This window comes from Anser anser (genome assembly GCF_964211835.1).
Source record: "Anser anser genome assembly, chromosome: 2".
Lineage (NCBI taxonomy): Eukaryota > Metazoa > Chordata > Aves > Anseriformes > Anatidae > Anser > Anser anser.
The window spans coordinates 127,898,847-127,923,513 of NC_139721.1; the positions used below are offsets into that span (position 1 = coordinate 127,898,847).

Below are 24,667 nucleotides of genomic sequence, written 5' to 3' on the forward strand. Positions count from 1 at the left end.
CAAATTAGGTTTCATTGGAATAAATAAGGGATGGGGCACCATATGCTGAGACAGAGAACAGAATGATGTTAAGAACAAGTTTTGGGGGAAACAACTGTGGGTGACATTCTTACCAGCACTACTGTCGCATGACGTTTACCCAGTCTGACCCTTAATCAATAAGCCACACTGTGTGAGCAGGTTGAGTTTTGCACAGCTATGCCATTGGAAAGGGGCCCAAAGGCACATGCTGGACCTTGATTTCATCTCCATCTCTCTCATAGAGCTGGGGGTCTGTTGGTTTCAGGGGTAGTTGGGATTGTCAGATTTGCACCCAGCTTCTGCTTCCAACCTAGGCCCTTCTCAGCATGTTGTTATGATAGCACCACCCTTTATTCCTTGTAACCTACAAAACTACCAAAAATAAATAAATAAATAAAATAAAAGGATAAATTGACATGTGTACATTAACCATTAACATGGAGATTTTGTACTGTTTCACTAGGTAGAATTTCCTATAAAATACACTATTAAAGGTGATGTCCCATTTATCTTTGTGAAAAGAAAAAGTATCCCATCATCATCTAGTGCTTTCTTTCAAAACATGCAGCTTTAATAAATGAGCAGTGCAGACAATCCTGTAAATTCTGCTGGCTTTTTTTCCCACAAGGCTTTTTGTATTGCAAAGCTGACTGGTCTGATGGTCTAATGAGCCAAAGAGTCCATATTTTTTTGGAACAACATTTTTTTTATTAATTAAAAAGAAAAAAATATTATTTGAATGCAAGGTACCAAACAGCTATACAACTTTGCAAAACGACTGCAGCAATGAGGTGTCTGCAGGAGTCAATCAGAGCAAATGACTCTCAGAGAAAAGCTCGATGCCTTTCAGATTTTCAAAGAAAAATAAGCCAATGACAAAAGAATAGCAGCTGTGAGTGCATGTAGGAAATTAGTTATAGCAGACTTGTAATTAAGCATTGGAAACTGATCAAAAACATTATCCTGTTAGTTTATACCATGGCTTCTATCTACTACAAAATCAATTACACAAAAAATAAACTACACACGCTCCGAAGTTTGCACATTCGAATGCGTCCTATCCAGTCTTTGGACTGCAAAGGCTATGCAAGTATGTTTGTTTTCTCAATAAAATACACAGAGCATAGAGCAGGGAAAAAGTGAGATGAAAAGGGAAACAGCAAATTTGGGAGAGAACGTTGGCAGAATAATTGACTCTATCAGAAACATACTTCTCTAAAAAAGAAAAAACAAACAAGCAAACAAAAAAAGACAAACAATATTTGTGCAATGAGATAAGCAACTGGGGTTTACTTTTGGTGTATGCATTTTTCCATTTTCCTTTGCCGAGCGCTTTGAGTAAACAGGACAAATTACCATTAAATGATAGAAATCATTTAGCAATAATAAAGCAAAAGAATGTCATAAAAATGTATAAATTTGAGGGAAATATATACACAGAAAAGTCGGGCAAAAGTTTGTCTTTTGAAAATCACGTTATTCCCATTAACTGTAACACGAGATGGATGGCTGAATAAAATAGGGGCTACGTGAGCTGGGATTTTTTTAGAAGATTCGTGCCTGTTTTAGCACATGTTTTATACCAACAGAGCTGTTTCTGTTAGGAAAACAAAAATAAACCCCAGCAGGTTGCAGACAACCATCCCTTTCTGGCATGAGTGTGTGCCCCTACTTCCCGTGCCGCTCCCGTACCCACTCTGTGGGGCATCCCCTACATGGGGCACAACAGCAGGGCAGCCAAAAACACTGCTGGGGAAATGTTTTGCTCACCTTTGGTTTTATCGATGGGAAGTTAATAAGAGCTGTAGGATTTATGTGATCAAAAAGAGGCAGGGATGAGGGCAACTCATTTCAAGCAGGTCAGCAGAAGACCTCCATAAGCTGCTTTGCAGAAAAGCTTTTGCTGGGAAAGCTATCCTTGAGCAGGAGACAGGTATTTTGGAAGACCCTGGAAATCCCAGCTCTGATGTGTGACATTTCCAAAGTGGCAAACTATCTATGCATATTGTCATGGATCTGCTTTGATTTGTGGAGCTCCCCATTTTTTCCAGAATCACAAATGCCACATCTCACATGGACACACCCCTGCAAACCACCTTTGATGGATCCTACAGAAGCAGCCACAGCCATGAGGTCTTCATGGATCATGTTGAGACATGAGTGTGTGAAACCTTTCCCAGGGTGTTAAGTCACCTGAGCAGTGGTACTGCAAACCACCAATTCCGTTTGAAGTCAGCACCTCTGAAATTCAGGACACAATTTAAGGGCCACAGTGTGAGTATAAAAACCTAACTTTAGGCTCTTTGCCTTATAACTCTTGGCGTGAGATCCTGAGACAAAAAGCAGAGCAGAAGCAAAGAGCATTATTGCTGTTACTGTGCCATGTGCACCAGCAAAATATATCAATATGTGAAAACACAGAAACAAGAGGAGGGAGACAGAGATGATGTGCTTTTAATATCTTCGAAGCACCAGAAAATCTTTCATGAACAGGAACAAGACAGAGTTCATGAAAAGGTAAACCCCAGAATAAATTATGAAGCTCATTCCATTAGAGGTATGTATTAAATACCATATGTAGGTATACGGTTGGTTTTCTTTTTCCCTTTATGTTTTTTTTTTTTTTAAATCATTTAGGTAGTGGCAGATATCTCTTGCTTCTATGTTATAAGCTCTCATGCTGCATTTGTTGAGGTGAAAGACATCTGCCTTGAAAACCATAAAGTTTTTTTTTTTTTTATTAAATATATATGAAACAGAGATGTGGGGCCAGAGTCAGTGCTGTGGTAGCCTGAGTGAATGAGTTACACCACCAAATAACTCGTCTCACTATTTTTAACGCATATGCCTATATTGTACTTAGCCATTACTATACCACAAAGGCAAATGTGCACATTCATTGAGTGTATAGTGAATGCACACTAACGCAAACACTTGGGACAGTATAACCATTTAGGTAAGCAAAAGTGGTATTATTGCAATGTGGCAGTTGCTAGTATATGTTCATATTCTTCTGATTTCTGCCATGAAAATGACTATTTAAGGCAGAATACAGAACAAAAAAATTACATGTATTGTTGAATTTCTTCAAATGGAAAAAATCTTGTGCAGGCAAGGGAGGGAGCAAGAAGCAGCAGCAGGACTGCATTTAGGCAATCGCTGTCAGAAAATCCCATCTCCTAGGCTAGGGCTGCATCCTTGGATACCACAGCCCCACCTCTGCAGAAAAAACAAACAAACAAAAAAAGCACAACCTCATATTTAACACTGAAAACCTGCCTGGTCTCTCTCAATCTCAAACTTTCTATTCTGAGCAATCACTAGGACAAAACAAAACGATCCAGTGCAGTATATCAGTTCAGGGAACAACTGTTGCTTTGTGTGACAGAACCTTTTGAGCAACAGGCGGCACATCACGTATTGGGGTGTACAGAGAAGAGCTGCAAGAGAGGTCAGTGGCTGAAGGTGGGACCTGGAAAGAGAGAATTAATACTGAGCCTTTCCTGGATGTGCAGAGGAAAAGCTGAACCACTACAAGAATAGAAACCTGGAGGGATTTTTTGGTTAGGTGTCCCTAATCCCTTGCTACTGCAGGCAAACTTGTCATATGGGTCTTCATAGGAGAGGAGAGGGATCAGGATGTTGAGTAGTGGCCTGATTTGGGGTGGTGGCTCAGCCCTCAGGGGGTGGACTTGGTGAAGAGAATGGGAGATAAAGATGGAGCAGGAAGAAGGAAGATTCTTAAATAGAGTGGAAACACTGGGAAATTTGAGTAATACTGTTATCTTTTTTCATGAAACTTCTCACTCCTCTACATCAAGGGCTAATTGTGATGTGACACATTGCATATGTTACTGCATAGCTGACCAATGTGTCTGATACCTTTTCCACAGCTCCTCCATGCTTCTTGATAATCATGAAAAAGTCAAATTGGCTTTGGGAGTGCACGAAGCAGTGTCCAGGCCCTGAGGTCTTCTCCTGCTACCCCTGCCCCTTCTGCAGTGGATCCATGCTGGGCCTACCCCATGGACTGCTGCCATAGGTAAGTTCTCCTGAAGGCAGAAAGAGCAGCAGATTGCAAATCCTAGAGGAGATCCTCGGAGTGATGCTTTGCTGAAGTCTTCACCCAGTTGCAGGCATATTTTATACCTGCCAGATTTCCCTCATGCACTTCTTCCAACCCCATGCTCTGTGCAATATCACAGAAGTCATGAAAGGTCAGGAAAACTTTCCCAAATCATGCGGAAGCAAGGAATTTGGAGTGAGCCAGAGAGAAGAAGAGGTCCTCTGATTTATTATGGACTGCTGGGCAGATAAGAGTGTGTGAGAGATAAGATGGGGGAGATCTCTTAACCCCTTATCTGCCTTTTGGCATGGAGCATATTTCAAGGTAGATAGGTGGCCTCTAAAAAGTTAAGATTTTGTCAATGGCGGCCACATCCTACACAACCTTCCCATATGCCTCTGCGCTCTCTTCATCCAGGAATAGGAAAAAAACAGTTGCTACGGGGAGGTAAATGGTGGCGTTAATCACTCAGAGATCATCCCATAGAGCGAAAGCACATTATGATTTATTTTCACCAGTCAAAAATTTGCCCCTTGATAATAGTGATCGTAATCCAAATTCCCAGGTAAGCGCGAAAGCTCTCTTGGTGCAGGCAAGTGTGAATACGGGCTTTTGTGTGTAAGGATACCTTGCAGCTCTAAGCCCCTGGAAATTGTATCTAGTCATTTACTTTATTTTCTGTGTTTATAAACACACATCTGTTATTTGAGTTTCCACTTTGGGGTGAATTTATGATGATAGCCCATCTGCAGGAGCTCTGGGGCTTTTTTTTTTTTTTTTGGAGGAGATATTGGCTTTAAGGCTTCAAAAGTCACTGGTGATTGCAGCATAAATATTAACCAGGTTGAATCTGCCAGAGGCATCACGCAGCGTGCAAGGATGTGACTTGCAGAATTTTGCTGTCTGATAAGCTCATGGAAAATTCCCTCAATGGATTTATTTATGGCAACAGATTAAAACAGACTCCAAGCAGACTGTGCTCGATAGGTTTGAGAAAGAATCTCTAACTTATTAGAGATTGCTTTGTTTTTCGCTATCACATTTCAGTCACATTTTCACTCATGATAAGCAATTGGTTCCTTCCTTGGGGAGCATGGGGAGATAGCTCCTGCCTTGAGATTCTTGGAAGGACAGATAGATTGCTAGACTTTAAGCCTTTTAAAGGAGCCCTCCTTTAAATTCTTCAGGCACAATGTTTGTATGTTTTCTACCCTTTCCCACTCTATTACTTACATGTTGGAAATATAGAGTATTTTTTTCAGATTCTTGCATTTTTTTTCTGTATCATGTTTGTGATGGCTGTAAGATCTCTCCTGCTTCCCACTCTGTCCCATCACTGTCACCCTGGAGAAGGGTCCAGACTTCTGGTGATACTGTGAACAAAGGCTCCTGGAGGTGTGATGGAGGAACACAACAGAAAGACCTTGCAGCAATGCCTGTGTGCATTTCTGCTGTCAGCCAGAGCAAAGTCAGAGCTATGTTTTGTTGAGAGCCAGCTTTGGAGAAAGGCACCAACAGAGTGTGAAAGACTCACTGCCAACGAGCAAGGTCAATTTTTTTTTTTTTTACTTCTTCTTTTTTTTTTGATTCAGCTTTGAGGGAGGAAATATGGCTGTTTAAAGAGTTATTTTGCAAAGGCAGAATGAGCTGAAACGCAATGCAAGGAACCCCTCTGAGAAGAGATATCGGTCTTATATCGAGTTGCCAGCTGAGATTATCTGGAGTGGATGTCCTGAGAGACCAGCAGGAATTCTTTTCCACCAAAGACTGATGGAAGCTTCCCATTCAAATGTTTTAAAAGCTGTAGAGAATTAAAAATAGAAGCCCCGCTTTAGGGGGAGAGAATCCTTTGGGGGGTACTTTGTTTGCTTTGGTTTATATCTCCCTGGGTTGGAATGCAGTAAAAAACTGAAGAAATTAGTCTTGCAAAGAAATGTAACCTCATACAAAACTGAAGGGCAAGGAGCTCAGTTTGCATTCTGGTTTTATAATCATTTCTGTTTATAGTAGGAAAGAAATATCCCCTTCTTGAATTCAGTGTATGCAGCTTTTCCTAGCTGTTCCCTCTTTAGGTAAACATTAAAGGGAATATGTCTTCAATAATTTATTATTAAGGCAGCGACTAATGGTAAATGCAGGTGTAAACCACGGGCATGGTGTTGTTCTATACTCCAACATACATAAGAAAGTGGAAGTTTTCTCATGGAGTTTTTTTTCCTGATAGAATGCATTCGTGCAAGCGAAACTGCACAGAAATGGCACTTAGTGAAGGGGGGAAACGCAGGGGGTGTTTCAACCCCCTGGGCTGCCTCAATGTATTAGACTGTTTTGGCACCTTATGTGGCCTTTGGAGATACTGCTTATCTCCTTGGAAGTGAGGTTACATGGTAGCAGGGCTTTTAATCGCACTGGATTGAAATACCTTTCGTATTTATTCTCTGCTTATGTTGCCTATAATTTGTCAGGGCCACAGTCTGCAGGTAATGGGTGGTAAGCTGGAGACATGTAAAACACCTGCCCTCAGTGCTGGCATATAAACCCTGTGCTTACGACAACATTTCCTATATTTTAAATTCAGAAGCAATAGCAACTTGCTTGATTTTTCTTTCCCTCCTTGGTTTAATTCTCTTGTGCCATGATAGTTTTTGGAGGTAGGATGGGTATTTTATGTGCATCTGTGGCTTGGTCTTCCAGTCTCTGGGGACAAATTTTGCTACTGTGAAGACAAAATTTGTAGCTATACCTCAGAAACCATCTCTTGCATCTTGCAACCCAGTGAGCAGAAGTGTGGGCAGCCAGATGCAAAGCAAAATCTACATCTGCATTTCAGACTTTTTCTGAACATCAGCTTCTGCACGAAGGTATTATTGTTCTGTGTCTTTTATAAAAATAGTCATCTTCTCCTTGAGACTCTTTTCAGCTGCAGGTTGATGATTCCCAAAGCACTCTCCTTTGACAAGGCAGTGGCACAAGTCTCCTTCTGCACCTTTTGTGGTTGGCTTCGCCTGAGGCCTCATTGGGACCCCCCAGTCCATCAACACGATGCTGCTGGGCATCAGGTGATGTGGCAAGGAGAGCTCTTCCCTTATGGACATTGTGGGGGCGCACGGGTGATTGGGGAAGGGGAGGAGGGGGCAGAGCAAAATCTGGGACTGTGGTGCCTGCTAGTTTTGTTGTGTTGAGTTTTGCTCTCTGCAGTTTCTCCAAACAGGAGGTGCAAGAAGCCTGGCATGTGTGTGCTGTGGTGCTTGCTACTTCGGGTAGCAAGAGGCAGAGCTCAAAGGCACCAGATGCAGAGCAGGGGCACTGGCATTTACAGGGAACCTATGGGGACTCCTCTGGCTACACAAAATACGGACGACATCCTTGACCACCAACCCATGATCCACAATGCCTGGATTTCACACTCTGAATCTCAAATATACAGATGGTTCTCACAGATCATCAACCAAACCTGAGTTAAAAAGGGAGATGGGATTAACACTGCACTGTTTAATGTATGCAGGCAACCGATTTCAGCTCAAACAGTAAAGAAGAATGGCTCTAGCTACAGACACCCATTACAATGGCAAATTGCTCACACCTGCTTATCGTATGTGTAAGGCTCTGAAGAGGCAACATAGTATATAATTGCTAGGCATCATCACAATTAATCATTTCCTGCATGGAAACTGAAATATGGTAAATATATCGGTTGCAACTGAATATTATCACCTGATGCAGACACCACTCACCTCTCTTTGCTTGTTATGCCAACAAAGAAACGTGCATGATGCCGCCGCCTCCTTTTCCTGTTCTGGTATATGAGGTGCCTGCATCTTTGTTTCTGTGCTTTTGTGATGTTCTCTTCTTCCTCAGTGTTGCTCTGGGCTGGATTCTGTCCTGGCTTGACTCACCAGCCCAACCTAACTGAGCTCAGTGGGAGTGAGAATACTTTTAGTTTGTTTTGTCTTTTTTGAATGTTCAAGACAAAATACTTGCTTTAGCTTTAGCTGGTATTTTTTCCATCAGGCTGCTAAGTATTTGCTCGTGCACATTGCCATTTGGTGACATCCTGCCCCCCCTCACCTGCCCCCAGTAAGAAGAATGTGCTATCCTGACTCCTATTCAGTCCAGAGGAACCATCCCTTCAAGTGTTAAGTGCCATTTCAACTCTATTAATACCACAACTTTCACAGGAGCTCTTTGCAATGACACCATGTGAAATCACTGGTATATGTTGGTCTGGACCTGGGCTCAAGTCTGCATTTTGTCCTCCTTATATTCAATTGGTTCTTTTTGCACAGTCTAAGCAAGATTCTCTCAAAAAGTTAGAGGATCAAGGATTTTTTTTTTCTTTTTAAGATTTTTAAAGTAGTGCAGGCTATACAGAGATGAGAGCATTCTGCTTCGTAGAATTAGACCTCACTCGTGCTGTTTTAGATGTGTTTGTTAGACCTCTGCGGGGCAGTGGCTCTGGAATCAGAACAGCCCTCGACATCTTTAGCTAGGTATAGCTAAGGATACAGACACATGGGATAGCTAAGTATATGGCTACACAAGGGAAAAGCAGGATTAGACTTCCGAACTCAGTATTTTGGTAACGTGAAATTAATCGCCTTATGGTTAATCAAATAGTATTCTTATGTCAATTTTCCCAGGTTAGTCAAAGCAAATTTTCCCCTCATCTGAAAATATTTGCAGTTTTTTCAAAGAGGAGTAACCACATCACCCATGAGTCTGCATTACTTTAGCTACACTGATGCATGTTACAGCACCAATATTTTTATGAATGGGCTCGATGACACAAATCCTGTTGAATAGCACCTGGCTGACTAGTTAGCATTTTGAAAAAATGACCATTGGTTTCCCATTTTATTTTCATTTTCAGATTTTCCTGCTCTTTACCATGCTCTGCCCTCGAGTCCCACTGCTCCAGATCCTGACCCATGTGTATGTGGTTTGCCAGCGTCCAACTGAGGGCCACAAATGACCAGTGCAGGCAGGCAAAAGGAATGATAATTACATGTTATTTTTTATCAGTTGTGCTTACAAGGCAGTATCAGCAACCGTGCTTTACGCTATAAATGCTTTGCCAGCAAAAGCAGCAAAGCCCCCCTGTGGAAATACAGCTTATACTGGCAAAAGGAGTTTTTCTGCTTGCATATTTAGACCACCTCTTGGGACGCCTTAATTTACACTGGCAAAAGACAGCCCTTTGCTGGTTTCATTGTTTACCCCATGTTTGTTTGGTGTAGTTTGTATTTCTTTCTCTTTCTTTCTTTCCTTCTTTCTTTCTTTCTTTCTTTCTTTCTTTCTTTCTTTCTTTCTTCTCTTTCTTTTTCTTTCTTTCTTTCTTTCTTTCTTTCTTTCTTTCTTTCTTTCTTTCTTTCTTTCTTTCTTTCTTTCTTTCTTTCTTTTTCTTTCTTTTTCTTTCTTTCTTTCTTTCTTTCTTTCTTTCTTTCTTTCTTTCTTTCTTTCTTTCTTTCTTTTCTTTCTCTTTCTTTCTTTCTTTCTTTCTTTCTTTCTTTCTTTCTTTCTTTCTTTCTTTCTTTCTTTTTCTCTCTCTTTCTCTCTCTCTCTTCCTCTCTGTCTCTCTTTCTGTCTCTTTCTCTCTTTCTTCCTCTCTCTGTCTCTCTTTCTCTCTTTTTTTTTTTTTTTCCTTTTTGCAAGCATAGCTAGAGTTAGCTAAAGGTAGGGAGTTTTCCCCTTGTATCTGCAAAGACAAAAGTTTTATTATAAGCCTGACCTTACTAATTAGAACTTCTGCTTCTGAGGTGCGAGGAAAAATGAACAATGTATTCTCAGGTTTCCTACAGACTTTTAAAGGGTTTCAGCATGCATAAAGCCAGATTCTGCCTGGACTTCTGGAGGATTCCCCAAAAGCTAATTAAATGAATTTAGCCTTTGGACAAAACACACACATTCATTCTCCAGAACTAGCTTTTATTAGTGCAAGCAACATATAAAACTCCCAAAATGTAGGACTAGAAATATTTCTTAAACTTAAGGCAGGAGAACCACAGGCAGAAATGCTACCTGCAGTCACCTGCCAGGGCACAGGCCACTGGATTCAAAACATTTTATTCTCACTATCCTGCTTCTGTAGAACTCCGAGAACCACAGCCAGATGACAAGAAAGGTTTCTGCTGCACAGAATAACCTTGGGATGTGACTTCTCACACTGCTCTGCTACCTAGTGTGTAAGAGCTGGTGATGCATTGCTGGTAGGGAAGAATATTTTTGACAGAGGAAGCCTGTGCTGTATATGATAGATAAAAATAGGACAAGCCAAGCATTTTAAAAAATTTGCTCTGCTTGTTTCACCTATCCTCCTTTCATCCTATCTCACTTGTGAAGGTGTAGAAACTTGCCATTATTTCCTATGGAAAGAACAGGAACACAAACAGATAAATCTATAAAACAGGAGAAATTTACACAGATAATGAGGTTTTGAAAATTCAGTGGATTTTACTGAGATAATTAGCAAACTCGTCTTCCTGAACAGCACATATATATATATATATATATATGTATATAAAGGAATCCTAGAAAACGTTTCTTCCTGTAAGCAGAGCTTATTCGTACTTTCCACTCAGGGAGTTACCACAACAAGGCAGTATCTAAGGCACAGTTGTACATTTTCAGCTCAAGCTGTATAGGGATAAGTGAAATGTCCCAAATGCTATTGGAACTGTACTTAATAAGATCACTAAGTTGACAATGTCTCTTGTAATTGTTTTTCCACATTTTCTGACTGGTGATGAGGGATACGTTGAGGCCCAGAGGAAAAGAAGACCAATGCACTGCAGTGGTAGTGCATCCTGGTAGCTTTAATGTGCTTAGCAGCGCTCTGCGCTGAGAAAAAGGATGAAGAATGGACATCTTTTCCCTTCAGAAAAGGGTGATTGCATTTAAGTTTCCATTTAGGAATGGCCCCACACCTGCACCCAGAAGTCTGTTGTGAAAGTGCTATCTGAGTTGAAACTGCACTAACAATTTGATAGTACATGCAGTGGTGTTTCACAACCAGCACTGTCTACCAGACATCACCTGCATGTTCTCAGTGAACTTAGGTGTCCTGAGGGATCAGAACAACCCCAGCCTCTCATGAAGGGGTATTACAGTGAGAACAAAAGCCTATCTGTCTTCAAAAGTCTTCTTCTGCCTGCCCATCTGATAAGCAGGATCAAGGACAGGCTGGCTTGCTCAAGAATAAGAAACATCATAGACAAAAGCATGGAGTTTGCAGCAGGGAAAAGTTTTCTGAAGTTCTGCATTTTTCTGGTATTCTTTGTACCGAGGGAATGGTTGGGAAACCAGAAGTGGGTCAGGATCTTGCTTAAGGAATTTTTCAAGGAAAGTGAAGCAAGAAAGAAGAAGCTGCATTGTAGGCAGTGATTCCAGGCAGATTGAATGCAGCCAGCACCATCCAGCTCCTGATTCTTTTAATGAGACCTTGCTTCTAGATCAAAAAAATATATGTGTTGGTAGTTGTATGAAGTTGTATCACTTCTTAGCAAGACAGGAGTTAGCTGAAGTTAAAAATTGTAAGAACAAAAGAGAAAACACTCACTGAAAATGTACAGGAAGCATAAATACAAATTAGAAAACACTAAGATGGCAAAGGGATGTACTTGGTGTTGAGAGGATTTTCTACTGCCTTTGCTGAGATATATGGATGCAAGTATGGTGTTAAAAATCAGATGAATAAACAGGCCCTTTCCCATCATTAGGGCTTGTGGGTTTTTATTTATTTATTTATTTATTTAAGGAAAGAGGATTAGTTCCATTCTACAACATTGCATGCCATACAATATGGTGAAGGGCAAATTTGCTTCAAAGAGGCAATATTCAAGATTTTTATGCTGTAGATAGAATTTCACTGTAAACATGTCAGTGCAGATGAATCTGTGGGGATGGTTTTCCAAATAAAGCAGCTGCAGAGTGTAGCTCAGTTAGATCACATAGCTGTTTTGTGTATTTGTATGTTTGTATATATAGTCACACTGTATATTTGTATATGTATGTATATATATATATATGCATACATACATACACTTAAGTAAACATGCACACAAATGCATCTGTGTATATGATACTCATTCTCTTGTCCACCTTGGCTCAAGAAGCATGGTGACAAGTCGTCTTTGGGCAGGAAGGGTGCCATCCTGTTGGGATCCAGACAGCCTCCATCCCCTGAAAAACACAGCTCCTCATTCCCAGCTGACATGAAGAGACTTTCTGCGTGGTCGTGTTGATGAAACTTGGATACATGACCTGCTGATTTATGTTCCTCTTCGCTTGTGTGTTACATGTTTAAATTCTAGACAGTGAAATTGTCAGATCTGGGCCCTCTAAACTAATCAGTTTTCGGTCAATCAGTACATTTGAGCCCTATGTAAAAACTTGCCTACAACAATCAATAAGAAAATTGTTAATGTGGGAGCCTACTGTGATAAGCTGTAGTTTGTTTTCTTCCTGTTTACCTATTGAATTAAGTTATTTTGTTTAAGTAATATTTTATACTCTTTTGAGAACTTGCTTCTTGATTTGATTGGGATATTTTACAGCATGGCTCTGTGACTTTGAGGATTAAGGTCATTAGTGGTGTCCAAGACACATCACATCTTTGGGCCTCAATTTCTTGGCTTGCAGAGGTAAGATGATATTTACTTGCTTTTAAGTATGCACTACTAAAAAGTCTATTCCTGGAACCTTGTCCTAAGCAATACACAGCTGAGTGCCACACTCTTTCCAGCACAAGGTTAGCTGCCAGAATGAGCTCCTTGAAAGAAATTTAATTAAATCTGTCATCTCCAGCCATATTGTAAATTACCCATTTATATGTGGCAAGGGGAAGTACTTTCACAAGTGTCTGCTGTGTGTTTCTTAGTAAGGCATCAGCAAAGTCTGGCAACTATCTACTTAAATGTAATTTTAATGTAACTATCTACTGCGATGAAAATCCCTAAAATAATATCATGATAATGGCTCAAAACAGTTAAACACTATAGTAAGCTGTAGGATTTAGAATCATTACTGTAGTATCATTTTTTTAAAGATATTATGTCTCCTCTGTGGGATTTTCAGGTTCATATTAAGCTTATAACACATATTAGCCATGACTACTTCATTACACCCATTTATCGAAAAACCTCAGACACGTCAGCTGCCAACTCCACCTTTGCTCAGCTCAGAACAATAGGTTGTGTGTTATTTAAGAGAGTGAGAGATTTTTGGAAAATGATGTTGTGCCTTGCAGTAATATTTAAGGCGCATACCTTTGCAGGAGGCATGGATGTGTTTCCCAGCTGTTTTTGTCCTTTCAGAATTCCTCCTGGCTGGGAAAGATTTAAAGCCCAGAAGATTCGCCCTGCCTAAGGAGGGCAGGAGGGAGGGAAGGAGGGAGGCTACGCATGGAGATGCCATCATGAGGGAATCAGAGAGCCCACATGCACAGTGAACTCTGTTGTTTCCCAGGCTGAAAACTGAGGAACACATTTTGCAAAGACTATAGGTATTCATATTTTTTTGTGGTCACTTCCCCTTAGCAGGCTGTTGGGATATCTTTCAATTTTCATGAAATGTTATATTAGAATCACTGTTGACTCTGTCATCAAGTCTTCCACATACTGACAAAAGTGTTTTCCCTTGTGAAGAAGTTGGGTGGTGTGATTTCTCAAATAGTTTTGATTAAAGAATGGATAAGATTCCCATTACGGTTGTTACGAACGTGAAAACTGAAATATGTGAATGGCGGTGACAGTTTTCTTTTTGTCAATTTTGTTTTGATTTTTTTTTGAGACATTTTATTTTAAAAAAATCTGGAGGACAGAAAACTTTGAGAAGTTCTCCCTCCAGGATTTCTGTGTAGGGAAAATATTTGGGCAGAGCATCTTGAGGTGACCGATGTACATGTCTGCAAGGCACCCAAAGAGCCTCAAGCCCAGTTATTTAGGAGCTAACAGGGAGCTACACGAGCCTTTGGACAGCCCAGATGGGAAAAATACAAAGTCTTTGTTCATCGTCTCCTTGCCACGCCTCAGAACTTTGATCTTCTAGCAATCCAGGAGGTCTCGCTGCCTGTAACATATGCTGTAAGGATGCCTCTTTCACCCACCATACGGATAGGTGAGCTACTCTGCATTGGGTTTACACTGTTTTCCCCATGGAGCTAATGAGACAATACTCTTACCACTGGGAGTATCCATGAAAATATGTTTCAATTTATGTAATGGTCCATCTGCCAGTAAAAGAAGCAATGTAAAAACATAGAGGTCAGGGGCAGATCTATTATAGAAGGACAGCATATGGCAACACAACCATTAGATGAGCAACTCATACTCTTGAGAATGCTTTAGGACTGACAAGGGGTTAAGGCAAATGTTGGTTCATTGCTAAACTCAAGACTCAAAATGAAAGAATGCAAATGCCTTGTACAACCGTGTTTTAAAATAACACTTTTAAACAGCCTTAGGGACTCTATGCAGGAGAGACTGAAAAGTTTTGAATAATGCATGCAAGATAATTTTCAAAATCACCCTTTAACTAGTACCACATTCTTTTCACTGTCTCCATATTCATGATTCACCATTTGCTAATCCTGATGCATAAGGAATGAAGATAGCCCCTGTGGATAAGACCTAATGGACACCATCCTGGAATAATATACAGAACTCAACATCCAGACATGTGTCTTCAATTTAAAATAATTCAGCAATCATGTTCAACCAGAACCTGATTACACAAAATGGGACTTTTTAACTCCCAGACTTGGATCAAATTTTAAGACCAGAAAAAAAAAAAAAAAGTGCTATGTTTATACATTCCAGATACTGTGGCTGAGTTATCTGCACACAAATTTAACTGTTTCTTTGAGCCTCTTATCAGCTCATCTGCAACTATTTTAAATGCTTTTGCTTTACCTGCCCTTTGTAGTTCCTCAGTGAGTTTTCCAGCATTCCAGAATTGTGATGAATGGATTTCCTGGATCTGGAAATTAATTAAAAATGAAGTTGAGAGACCATGCTCCATTACAGCAAATTGTAGCTGTTTTTAAACAGCAATTGCTACATTTTTGTTCCTTTCTTTTTCTCACCATAAAAACTGAAGAGACAAAGGACTCTAACTCAAAACCAATAATAACAAGCTTCAGTAAATTGCCACACAGTGTCTCCCTTTGCAAAATCTGTGGCTTCACTTTTTTCTCTGGTTCCACACTTTCTGTGTCAGCTGCCTTCCATCGTAGTACACAGGAGGCTGTTAGCATCTCTTCTCCTGGTCTGTAATGGCAGCGGAAGAAAGATCTCGTCCTTTACACAACCTTGCTCTGAGACTGCCTTGCAGAAAGTGACAGGCTAGTGTCATGTCCTGTGAACAGAAATAAGATTTGGGTGCTGGTTGAATACCTGTGAGATTTATTTGTTACTGCTATAAGCCAGTTTTAATGCAGGAGAGAACTATGCTCTGACCTAGTGTTTATACAGGGAACTCCACTAAAATCACCAGGGATCCCATTAGTGTCCTTGCAGCTCTGGTCTCTTACGACTGAAGATGAAATGGCTGAGACAAGACAGAGGTGCAAAGGTCCCAGGCTTGCCTCTTTTCTCCTTTTTTTCCTTTTTTTTTTTTTTTTTTTTTTTTTTTTTATGGTGTGATTAGAGCTGAGTGAATCTTTCTTCCACCCTTGCATGATAAAACCCAGCACAACTAATTGGCTTGAGATTCACTGTAGTGACCCATTTTTCACTGACATCTCAAAGACTTGTTCATCATACTTTTCAAAACAAACAGGATTGGATGCAGGAAAGAGCTGGAACCACTGCCTCACATGGGGTCTCAACTCTGCTGCAAGTTTTGCCATTTTTCTGTTTAGTTGTGGGTATTTCTGGAATATATCCTAACATTCCATCTTTAAAAACGTTGCCTGCTTATGGGGCTTAGACTTCACAAACAATGAACCAAACAATGTCTACTGCTAAACAGAAATTCATGCAGAGACCCAGTCTCCTCTAGTCTCCCCTGCAAGCATGCCTTTGTGATGCTACCTGTTCTGACAATTTAAAATCTTGTAGTTATCCTCCATGAGATGCTCAGCTTTCATGCACACAAAAAAATTAATGAGTCTAATGAAAAGCTTGAAAAACAGGATCACCATTCATGCAGTTTTAAAACCAGTTTCATGATATCTGAAGACATAAGTCACAGGGGTTGAAAAACAGAGGTTACTAAAGACACTTTTGTTCTTTATTTTGGAGTCATTCACTTAAGGCATTTCTTGGGAACGTGTTTTCTGTATGCGTCGAAAAACATCATTAACAGCATGATGAGAGGTGCCTTTTGCTCTGTCCCCAAGTGCTCTGCAACACGATGATCCCAAGTCAAGGGCAGGAAAGCCTAATCAGTAATCTGTTGGCATCTGTAGGGTTTGATTGTAGAGTGGCGTGGGAAAATGTTCTCCCCAGTCCTTGTGAAAATATTCACAGGCATTTTGACATTTTTTCCTATCCTTCCTAAATCAGGACTAAAAATCAAAACCAGAAAAAATATCTGCAATGTGATTATAGAAAGAAAAGATATGTATTTTTTTTGTTAACATGAATTAACAAAACCCATGTCTAGTTACTTCCAAATCATTAACTTTAATATTGATATTTTTAAAAAGATACCTCCTTTTCACTAGCATACATTTTCCAAACAAAAAACGGAACCAGAAAATTAATTTATTTTTCAGAAATCACAGGCATGGGATACTTCGACTATTTCAAAACATTTTCTTTTCCTTCCCCTTTCCCAAAAAACACTTTTCAACTGGGAGAATAATTCAAATGGAGCCTCCTCTGAAATTTGTTCCAGGTTTAACAGAGATTTTTTTTCCAGATCAGTGCTTTTAGCAAAAAATCACAGTGTGGATGAAGCTCATGGTGTGAATGGAATGGCACAGTCTGTTTTGGTGGGTGTTTGAATAAAAACCTCCCTAAAATGGTTACACGTCCAGTCTCCTCTGTCCTGCAGGAACACACAGCCCTAAGGATGGGACTTGATGCCCAAATGGCACGCATGTGCCCTGGTGAGAGTGCTGTCCCACATCTTCCCATACTGTAATGCTACCCTGAGATTTGTTCCCTCCACAAGGTCTGAAGCCTAAGAGTATATGTATTTTAATACAAATGTGCCAGATCAAGAATATACAGCTTTCTTACTGTTGTCCTTTTCCTCTCCCAAGAGAAAGACCCCAGCCAGAGTAAATATCTCACTTATTTCATAGATGTATGTAAAGGGACAAATAAAACCCCCATGTTCTTCACCCTTCTTCTCCTCCCAGCTGCCGAATCATGACCCAGCGAGCCCGTTTTTGCATCAGTTCACACAAATCGCTGATATAAACATTTCTAACACTAACCTCTCCCAGGTCTTCTTCCAAGCTGACTGCTTCTCTCTCAAGCCAACTTCAACTTAGCGCTTCATCATGAGAGCACAGGCCAGTGCTCAGCAATGCATGTCACCATAGTCTTTCTGGGCTGGACAGGAGCCTAATGGGTACACGGCAGTGAGATCATGAGCGAGGAACAGGGTTGTTTTGACAGTTGAAAATCTCTGGCAAATACATCACAGCCGGAAAACAAATTACGTGCTTCTAGAAAGATATATGCACCACCAAACCATCTGCGAAGGTACAGGTAGTGTTGTTAGTTATTGCCAGGGAACAGAAACTGTGTGTGGTGAGTGCTGCCAGGAAATTAGTACCAGAACAAAGTGTCACAGATCCAATATGTTATTTGGGCAGGAACTATCTCAAATTCCAACTTTTTTTTTCTTTTTTTTTTCTTTTTCTCTTTTTCTCCTTTGCAAGTTGCTTCTTTAGATCGCTAGGTATTGCTTACTGCTATATTCCCTTGTGGATAACTTGACTCTTGGTACATGTTTTGCTTGATCACTGAAGTCACTTGTCTTGTTTTGTTACAGCTAAAGTGATGATTGTGATACTAACCTCTGCTGTAGGGAATGCTGCCATTTACTGAGGATGAACTCATGCATGAGCTCTTGAACCAACTTCTTCAGGCATCAGGTGCAGACAGAATAACAGCCCTCAAGGAGCAATCAAAGTCACCCTCTTTTAAGTGAAGTTGCATTTGAGAAGAGAAGAGAAATGGTGGCTAGAAATTAACGTTATTCCATAGCAGCTAGTAGGAGTTACTGGTCCCACTGTTTTATTCCACCTTGAGTGGGATTGAAATTTTTGCCATGAGTGGTTATCATTATCTCATCGATGATAACCAGGCCATTTAACAGTGCATCTGTAGAATGGACCCAGTTATGGGCCAGGCCTTTACAGGGGTAGGGGTAATGTAAACACCAGACAAAATGATGGTCCGTGTTTCAAAGAGTTTACAGCACTGGCACTGACATCTTCATTTACCTCATTTATGACATTACTTCATTTATCCCTTTACAACCTCATAATATCAATGGGCGTGGGCTTTCCAGGGTCCATGAACAAGACTTCAGAGCCCCCTTCCTCTCCCCCTCTCCCTGGCATCAACATGCTTCTATGCCATGCTTTCCTGGATAGGGCCCTGGAAGCTTCCTGCTTCTCTTCATGAGTCCCTTCACGTCACTGCCCTTGCTTCTGTCCTCCAAAACTCCACAACAAAGTTTTGCTATCCCTGACCTCTTCCTGCTTCTCCTTTGCTTGCTCAACAAAACCCAGTCGTGCTGCTCTGTCTTGTTGAGCTTCACTGACCTTTCAGGCACACATACAGGCTTTCCAGGACAGATCTGAGGTAGCTGTTTGCCAGATTGCCCCCAGGCACTCTTGTATTGATGTTGGTAGAAGGATATGCCTCTCCCAACCCACCTTTCACACGATGGCTGTGATAGTTCACTCACGCAGATGGGCTGAGCAGTCACTTCATTCCTTCAGGTGAGGATTTGAAGCAGTGGCTGGACAGCACCTGAAAGAAAGGTCTTTCTTAGCTCCCACGTTTCACAGGAGAACTTAATTGCATTTTTTCCCCCTCCTCCGTGATGGTTACCGGCTTTATCTGATTGTTCCCATCTGCTGGCCATTCCTCAAAATTCAACACAGTGATCTCACTCCTCTGCACTCTGCATAATCAGAGCCACTGCGGGGGGCCTGGCACAAGGCTCTGTGCCAGAGGGGATGGAGTCAATGGGCTTTGTGCTGATGTTGTATGGCATTCATGAGAGCTTGTCTGGGAGAGACGGGGTGTGCCACAGGCAAAGAGCCCAGTCCCCCTGCGGGAATGGTACTCTGTCTTTTCAGCTGTTGCACTGAACATCAGAGGATCTCGGTGGCAGCAGCCCTCTTGACTGTCTTTTGACTTGGGCTTATAGGGCTTGACGCAAATCAAATCACTTTTGTACTCCTGCATTCCTGTGGGAGCTGAGATGTCCCAGTAGAAAGTAAAAATCATGTAAACTGGAACAGTCCTGTTCAGCAGCTGACTTTGGTCAAAAAGCAGCCAAAGCACAGTACATTGCAAACTTTGACCTTTTTGTTAGACTCCACCATGTCTCTTCACTCGCAACAAGCTTTGTTCCCTCTCATAAGGCACCACCCTTCTCAGACCTAACATGGCAACAGATCTGTCTCCAACTATCTGAACCCAAACACTCTTCTAAATTGAAACGCCGAGTCACCCTCAATGTTCCTTTCATGCAGCCTGCATGGCATTCATATTCTCTTTTAAATACCCTAAGCAAGTTGAGAAAGGCCACAAAGGACTATCAACTCCTGAAGAAAACCCTGATGTAGGGTTCCATCAGAAAAGATCATTTATGATGGAGTTTTTAAAGCCCTCTTACCACCATGAAGCAGTGATTTTAGGACATAGAAATGGATTAACTAAAAGAGCAATATTTCTTCAGAATGTAGTAAGGTTCATATTAGTAAACCATAGAAAAAATCTATGACATTTCAGGCATCTGATATCCCTCCACTATTTCTGGTAAAGAAGGAGCAAAGTTTTAAGGGCAAAGAATCTTGGCAGATCAACATCCACGTTTGAACCAGCCTGTGTTAAGTAGAATAGTGAAGAGGTTAATGAAAAACAGCTTTCTGCATCCCCAGGTTTTCTGCTGATACCCTTTGTCCTCCTCAGCTGTGTTTCAAGCCAGGATCTGGTGCTAAAATAGCACATGTTGTGTTCCCACACAAGTGGAGCACAACTGTACTTATGCTGCTGATTGTCTTTCACTGACCTGATTCTTAGGCGTTGTTCTCCCTCCTAGAGAATATGAACATAAAAATATTTCCTATCTTCCTTTTCTGAGGGAAGGCCAGAGGTCTGTGTGATCAAATGCTTCTTCCCCTTCAAAGTCTTCAATGGGCTGCTGTCTTCTTCTGTCTCAGCATCTACATGAAACCCTGTTTGGCTGGGTCCTGCTCTTCACATGATGTGCAGCACATGGATATACTGCTCTTTCCTGGCTCCCAGCTGGAGGAAATCAACACCTGGAAGAAGCCATGGCTAAAAAACAGTATCCAGGTGAGGATGCTAGGAAGAAAGATGCTTCTAGGAACATACTCCATTCTCAAAAGCTGCTGTCCTCACACTCTAAATGTCTCTGTGCAATTTCCTGGTGCCCAAAGGGGAGGGATAAAAAAAAGAGAAAAAAAAAAAAAAAGCTCTAAAATGCTCTGCATTGCCTATTTTACTGCATGTCCAATCCAAAGAGCTCTGGGCAACTGTTAAAGCTGAGGATTTTCTCAGCATATTGTGTGTAAAAAAGCAACTTTTCTGTACTGGTAAATTACAGAGCAATGTTTTGTATCAGTGCACATCTGACATTGAGAAGGAGGTGGCCTGTCTTGATACAACTCTGGCTAGGCAGTGCTTGGAGCCATAGTTAATGACACTTGTAACGTCCCTCTGGAAAAGGCCTGAGAAGGGAAAGACTGGATGAGGCATAGCCCTAAATAGGACCTGAATGTGTGTCCCATCCCAGAGGGGTCTAGGTGGGATGTGTAAAGGGGGTCCTAGTTGCTTGTAGGACATCTGGCAATGAAAAGGACCCGAGGAGATGAAGCTGCGTGAGGGTACAGAGACGTGTCCTGGGAACTCACAGGATGAAATAGGGGGCAGGAGGTGTGCATATGGGGTGCCATGGAAGCTGCAGCACTGAAGAAGCTGGGGAGGTCACAAGGGATGGTTCGTTGTTGCTGGCAGGGACAGAGGAGTGATGAGCTCTCTGGTATTTGTGGAGGGAGAAGGAAGTGCATTTCAGTGTCAGGAGGAATCTTGGCAAGTCATCCTCGTTCCTCTGAAACAACCTTTTCTTCATAACATCTGAGACAGCAAATATTTTATGAAGAGTTAAGGTCACCTCTGAAGTTTTGACCTCATTCCCTTTGAAATTGGTTAAGATTAAGCGATTTGGCTGAACCTAGCAGATGGCGCAGTAAACTGGACAGGCCTCTCCACCCCCTCAGCCTTGCAGACAGGGAACATGTTGTACTGGAAGCAGAGCAGGAGCCCCAGTCCTTCGCTGTTTGTGACTCTTGGTACAGAGACAAACCCAACAGCCCCCAGGCTCCTTCACATAGATGTAGACGTGAGCACTCTTGGACACACGTTGCACTGGGATAAACCTCAGTCTGGAAAACTAAATGCAGTTAGAACATGCTTCTTACTTTCATCTACTGCTTTTTAGTTGAAAGTGGAATTTCAGGAATTCCAGGAAACTTAGAATTTCAAGAAGGCACTGAACCGGAATTTGCATTTTTTGGCTCTCCAATTTAAAGGTGATGTTAGCAAACAGCAAACTTTTGCCAGCTTTAAGAGTGAACAAAGAATGAAAATAAAGTGGCTGTAAAATATTGCAGAAGGAAGCAGCATTAAAATTACAGCACTGCCTGGCCCAAGGTGATTGCAGAGCCCAGGCTGCAAGAGCAGTGGGAACTTGTTAATTCGAATGTGTTAGCAGTGGGGCAAGTTTAATTTAATTAATTTAATTTATTATTATTATTTATTATTATTATTATTTAAATTTATTTAATTTATAGTACTCAAATGTTCATACAAGGGGGACTACTAGAACCAGGTTAGAGAGATAGCATCTTGCCAAAGACATTAACAACAACAGCAAAAAAAAAAAAAAAAGGGCAACAAGTAGAAGAAGGGCAGAATCCTGCCCAGTGCAAGAGTGATAGATCTCAAACGAGTTTGGGACAGACTGCAGACATTTCCTTCAGAATTACTTTTCTTCAGTTCAGAAGGGCAGCTATGGGAGGTATAGGCTGGGAGAGCTACCCATGCTCTTCCTTCACATAAAAGTAGAGATGTCTGAAATCTGTCCTAGTTTCAGAGCAGTTCTGTAGTGATTCTGAAATTCAGAGGAGACCCTTAAACTTTCAAATGCAGGTAGAGCAGTTTTGCTCTGGAGATCTATGGTACACAGTCAAAATTCCAGAAGGTAGGCTGCAGTATCTTGCAGAGAACTGTCTTCAGATCCCTGGAAATCCTGAAATAAACAGGAGCTTGACATTTCTGCAGAGTAAAGAACAAAAGGCTAAGAGCTGATGTGGAGAGTGAGAAATCAATTTAGAAATGTCTCAAGACAGGCAGTATAAGCTTCATGACAGCAGTTGTGAGCCCTCCTTCCTTGGACCAACTTTGAAGCCCCTTGAAGTCCAAGAATTGCTTTCATTGACAGGTACAAGTTTTGGACCAGATGTGCTTGCCGCCTGAGTTGAGGTTTATCTTTTTGGGGTTAATACAGTTCATTCAACTAACTTGCCAGCAAAATAGAATGTTTTGTGAATGCAAGCTTGAAACTACATGAATAAAATCGGTCTTAGTGTATTAACCGATTAATTTGAACAGATGGACCTGTTTTCAGTGGGCTGATGACACAGTTGCTTGCAATCAGATTTACTGGGCATGCACTCTTCATAACACACAAAGTAAAATATTCAAAGTACATGAAAGAATGGTCTTCTATTTGGAAATTTCAGCTACAATGCTGCAACAGTACAATTTTCCAGGTGTTGTACTACAGACTCTGCCCATTAAATTCTTGAATGTCATTTCTTGGTGTGCACAATTGTATAAAGCTTCCTCAGTGCACAAGAACTTTTCAGGGAAATCCTCATTAAAAATAAAAATATAAATAAATTTACAGAAGAAAAAGAAAAAAGAAAGAAATTTAAAAAAAGAAGAAAGAAGTAAGAAGAAAAAAAAGAAAAATAAAAAAATGAAAAATTAAAAAAAAAAGAAAAGAAAGAGAAAAAGAAAAAAGAAAGAAAAAGAAAGGAAAGAAAAAGAAAGAAAGAAAGAAAGAAAGAAAGAAAGAAAGAAAGAAAGAAAGAAAGAGAAAGAAAGAAAGAAAGAAAGAAAGAAAGAAAGAAAGAAAGAAAGAAAGAAAGAAAGAAAAAGAGAAAGAAAGGGAAAAAGGAAAAGGAAAAGGAAAAAGGAAAAAGGAAAAGGAAAAGAAAAAGAAAAAAAAGAAAAAGAAAAAGAAAAAGAAAAAAAAGAAAAAGAAAAAGAAAAAGAAAAAGAAAAAGAAAAAGAAAAAGAAAAAGAAAAAGAAAAAGAAAAAGAAAAAGAAAAAGAAAAAGAAAGAAAAAGAAAAAGAAAAAGAAAAAGAAAAAGAAAAAGAAAAAGAAAAAGAAAAAGAAAAAGAAAAAGAAAAAGAAAAAGAAAAAGAAAAAGAAAAAGAAAAAGAAAAAGAAAAAGAAAAAGAAAAAGAAAAAGAAAAAGAAAAAGAAAAAGAAAAAGAAAAGAAAAAGAAAGAAAAAGAAAAAGAAAAAGAAAAAGAAAAAAAGAAAGAGAGAAAAAGAGGAAACAGCTTAGACACTCAGATCTGGCAAAAGTTTCACATTACAAAAGTGATATTGATCTAAAAAACTTTATGTTATTATCTAAGTATTTTCCAATTGTTCCTGGAACTATTATAGCACAAAGACCATTGCCAGTTCCTTAGAGAAGGAAACTCATTAGGGTTGCAAGAATTAGCTGAAATTGAAATTCTCTGACATCTTCATGAAGAAAAAAGGTCTGTTTCATTGCAAACAATTCAGATTTTAAGAGATTATGTCAGGTTGTAAATGACTGCGCAGTTGAGAGAATAGCTTTTCTGGTAATAATGTATTTCTAATTTTCACATAATAAGCCCCAAGAATTGATGACTGGAAAGACATTATAGTAATGGGGAAGGCTCTGTTACAAAATTAGTACAGATTTTGAAGTTGTTGGAGAAATTACTTTGCAAGAAATTTGCATGCAAAAACCTGGAGCAATAAGAAAATAATGCAAGAACCACTAGGTGTGGTACTCCCCTGTTGGGTGTCATGAATCATCTACATTTGTTTCTCATAGGGGCAGGACACCTGGCAAGAGCTTTCTGCTGAAGCTTCTCTGGAGGCGCCTGCTGCAATTGTAAAACATCTGCGGCCACACACATACTGGCACCCCAGCCAAAAGCGAATCTGGAAGTGTCAGCGTGACCATGAAGACTTTTAGCTCCAAAACATCCCTAGCACAATTGAAGCACAAGGTGTGAGACCAAGTGGGACAAACCCCTAAAAGTCATAACATGTTTTGAGGCAAGATGTGATGGTTTTATTTTTCTCTA

At 40.5% G+C, this 24,667-nt stretch overlaps 2 long non-coding RNA genes across 2 annotated transcripts in view; both read right to left on the reverse strand.

The window, feature by feature from the left end:
• The window catches only part of LOC310894433, a 70,388-nt gene extending 62,154 nt beyond the window's left edge, over nucleotides 1-8,234 (reverse strand). The window contains exon 1 of the long non-coding RNA XR_014579904.1: nucleotides 7,822-8,234. This is a non-coding gene — a long non-coding RNA (uncharacterized lncRNA). The remainder of the gene's footprint in view (nucleotides 1-7,821) is intronic.
• A 5,983-nt stretch (nucleotides 8,235-14,217) lies between these two features.
• Nucleotides 14,218-18,856, reverse strand: LOC310894429. Its single transcript, XR_014579898.1, has 4 exons — nucleotides 17,472-18,856; nucleotides 15,168-15,439; nucleotides 14,995-15,061; nucleotides 14,218-14,312 (listed from the first exon to the last, which is right to left on the reverse strand). It is a non-coding gene; the product is annotated as an uncharacterized lncRNA (long non-coding RNA).
• Between the last annotated feature and the right edge of the window lie 5,811 nt (nucleotides 18,857-24,667).